This window comes from Aptenodytes forsteri, unplaced genomic scaffold (genome assembly GCF_000699145.1).
Source record: "Aptenodytes forsteri isolate BGI_AS27 unplaced genomic scaffold, ASM69914v1 Scaffold494, whole genome shotgun sequence".
NCBI classification, from domain to species: domain Eukaryota; kingdom Metazoa; phylum Chordata; class Aves; order Sphenisciformes; family Spheniscidae; genus Aptenodytes; species Aptenodytes forsteri.
Genome location: NW_008794455.1, coordinates 282,281 through 286,205, shown reverse-complemented (window position 1 = coordinate 286,205; position 3,925 = coordinate 282,281).

Below are 3,925 nucleotides of genomic sequence, written 5' to 3'. Positions count from 1 at the left end.
GTTGTTGTTGTTGTTGTTGTTGTTGAATGCAGGACTGTTGGGTCCGGCTGCATGTCCCTGGCACATGCAGCTCCCTCTGAAATCACTCAGGAGCAGCTGAAGAGCAAGATGCCCATTTGGCTCGGACTAGAACCAGGCACTTTCTCGACGTTTGCTGCTGCCCATGGCTGAGCTGGCGGGGATGGAGGGGGGCATCAGCCCCAAAGCCTCAGCCTGGCACTGCCACCCGGGGCCGCAGGCGATTCCCTCTCGGTGGGTGCTGGGAAAGAGCCGGTGCCTTGCCCGGGCACATGTGCTGGGGGTTCGAATGCCCTGCCTGCACTGGGATGGGTGCAGGCAGGGCCCTGCCCTCAGCCTCGCCAAGGTGCCTCCTGTCTGCCACCCGCAGCCTGGTTGAAAACAGGATGCCAGCCTGACTTTGGCTCCCACTGACTCATCTTGAAACCGTCAGCTAAAGCGGCACCAGCAGTTCTTCAGTGCTGCCAAGCCCCGGGCACCTGCCCCTGGCCAGGATGCTTTCTGCCAAAAGGGGAAGTGGGCACGTGTGCCTCAGCAGCATCTGCACAGAAAGCTGCCTCCCGTGCCCGGGTTGCGGACCTGCCCCTGTCCCACTCTGGCCACCCGCCCGGTTGTTTTCTTTGCTGGCATTTCTGTCCAGGCACCACGTCTCCCCCAAAGCCTAGAAGGGTGCTGCCCATGGCCGAGCTGGCGGGGATGGAGGGGGGCATCAGCCCCAAAGCCTCAGCCTGGCACTGCCACCCGGGGCCGCAGGCGATTCCCTCTCGGTGGGTGCTGGGAAAGAGCCGGTGCCTTGCCCGGGCACATGTGCTGGGGGTTCGAATGCCCTGCCTGCACTGGGATGGGTGCAGGCAGGGCCCTGCCCTCAGCCTCGCCAAGGTGCCTCCTGTCTGCCACCCGCAGCCTGGTTGAAAACAGGATGCCAGCCTGACTTTGGCTCCCACTGACTCATCTTGAAACCGTCAGCTAAAGCGGCACCAGCAGTTCTTCAGTGCTGCCAAGCCCCGGGCACCTGCCCCTGGCCAGGATGCTTTCTGCCAAAAGGGGAAGTGGGCACGTGTGCCTCAGCAGCATCTGCACAGAAAGCTGCCTCCCGTGCCCGGGTTGCGGACCTGCCCCTGTCCCACTCTGGCCACCCGCCCGGTTGTTTTCTTTGCTGGCATTTCTGTCCAGGCACCACGTCTCCCCCAAAGCCCTAGCAGGGGAAGAGAGATGGGGAAACTGAGGCAGCAGCAGGGAGGGGAGCCCCGAGGCGTGCAGCGCTGTCCCTGGAGCTGGGAGTGGCACACACAGAGCTGGGAGCAGGGCCCCAAACTGCTCCCTGGGGGTCCTCGGGCTGCATGAGCACCCCTGGGGTCTGCACCCACCACTGCACCCTTGCTCCTGCCGGCTGCCCGGATCCTGGGAGTAAGGATGGCCGCAGCGCTGGCAGTGAGGTGAGGGGCCAGGCAGTGGCTGGGCGCAGTGGCTGGGCACAGTGCCGTGCCACCGCACCAGGGTGTAGCAGGGCGCTGTGGTTTCAGTGCCACCCTGAGAGCCCTCAGAGGCCAACTGCAGCTCTGGGGCTGGGTGTTTTTTCCTCCCCAGCCATGTCCCCTGTTTCCTGTTATCTTTTCTCACCTCCTTTCTGCATTTCTTCCCCCGCGTGATTGGAGCCCAGATTACCGGGCACTGCACGGCTCACGCGGTGCCGTTCCCAGCCTGGCCTGCCCCAACCCCACCGGCTGCAGGCAGCGCTCCCTGGCTGCCTGGAGCCTCCAACATCCACCCCCCGTTTCCCACCCCCCCCCCCCCCCCCGCACAGCCCTGGGGACCGGGGCCACGTGGGACGGGGCCGTTCCCCTCCACGGAGGACAGCAGCAGTGACAGCAGCGGCCACGAGGTTTCCACGGGGGATGCAAGATGGATGGTGGAGCAGGAAGGAGCTTTTCCCTGGCACTTGTAGCCGTCACCCCGGGGTCCTGCTGCAGGGATGATGCCCTAGGAAGTACTTGCAGCCAGCGGGTCCAGGCACCCTGACCCCCACGGCGCAGGGATGTGGCAGCGCGGTGCCAGAGGCTGGGGCTGCCTAATTGCTCCAAGCCAGGCTGGGAGCCAAGGCCAGCTCTGCCCAGGTGGGCTGGGCAGAAGCCCCCAGCACCCGGGGCCAGGCCATGGAACCATCAGGTAACACCAGACAGCACCAGCACAGGGCAGGGAGCTTTGTGTGTGTGGGTGCTGCCATCTGCAGATGTCCCCACACAGACAGAGGAGCTTGGCCACCCTGTGAGGGAGTCCCCTGAGAGGTGCTCAGGGCCCCAGGTCCACGGCAGAGATGGGCCACTGGGTCCTCGGGGCTGTGCTGCCCCACAGTACGCTGCTGGGTCTGTCTCTTGCTGGCCCCTCCTGGGGTTTCGTGGTCATGCCAAGCAGAAGAGGAGCTGCAAAGCTCACCAAGACCTTTGAACCCATGTCAGCCATGGCCCCACCCGTGACCCTCTCCACTGCACACCTCTGAGCTGGGGACCCACTCTGCTGCAGGGCAGGTTTTTTTGAGGTGTTTCTAGTGTGGGCTGAGGACAACCCCCGTGCAATCCCTTGGGAGGAACCAAGGGTGCATGCATCCCACCTTCCCCAGGGACCAAGTAAAAGCCACCACTGGAGCGAGGTCCTGGGCTGGACAGCCTGTTGGCTGAACCCCCACGGCCTGGCTTACCAGAAAGACACCAGATCTCTCTGGCATTTCAAAGCTGAAGAAATGCCAGCAAACCTCAGGGTCATCCTGATGCAGCAGCCCCCGGCTTACTTGTGCCGGTGAGGCACAGGTGGAAAGGCGCTGAGCCAGCCCTGGCCACCCCTGCCCAGCTCCTCTCCATGCCAGGCAGCTCTGCTGCCCGCATGCCTGCCCGCACACCCTGCAGCCCTTCCAAAACAGCCGCCCTTCCCCGGGCACGGAGCCGGGGCAACACAGTGCCTCTCCACCACCGTGTTCCCCCGGGCATCCCTTGTCCTCCCTCACCTCGGCACAATGTTTCACCCAGAAGTTTTTTGAATAATGGTGCTTTGTGGCAGGACAAGGGGAGCTTTTGTTAGTGCCCGGGCAGCTGTCGCGGAGCCTGCCTGAAACGCAGTCACCCTTAGCAACACCACTTGGGGCTGGGGCAGCCAAAGGAGTTATTCACAGCTCCCGGCTGCACTTGGCCCTGAAAGCAGCATGGAGCCGGAGATGGTTAAAGATAGCTGCAGGAGAGGAGAGGGGCGAATGAGAGAGGTGGCTACGGACAGCTGGCGGGGAGGGAGGGACAGGTCGTGAAATGAAGAGAACCAGAGGAATGGAAAGAGGGAGGGAGAGAAGGATGGATGGATGGATGGATGGATGGATGGATGGAAGGAAGGAAGCGTAAATGGAAGGAAGGACGGCTGGCTGGAAGGAAGGATGGAAGGATGAATGGAAGGAAGGAAGGACAGAAAGAAGGACAGAGAGCTGGCCTGGTTCAATGCTTACTGCTGTTGAGGGCATCCTTCCCAGCCTTGGAGTCACAGCTGGGCTGGGGGTACAGCTTGTTGCAGGCAGCTCCGAGAACACATGCGGACATCCCACCACTTGTCTGTGGCATCGGTTGGGCAGGAGCTGCAGGCAGCTGGGCCTGAGCAGGGTGGGCAGCAGCCAGTGTGTGGGGACAGCAGTGCCACCCTCGCATGCAGACCTCCACAGTGACGGGCTCCCCTGAAGCAAGTCTGTCCTGGAGGGGCAACGATGGAAGAGAGGCCCAGTGGGGGGGTGACCTCTCTGTGTCTCTGGCTTGGAGAGGAGCAGGGGCAGCTCCAGGGGCAGCTCCAGGGGACGGAAGGTTTCCCCGACCCGGCACCTCCCTGGGGCAGGAGCCCTGCTCCCGGAGGGGCCGTACCCGGGGAGACACGGGTGCCG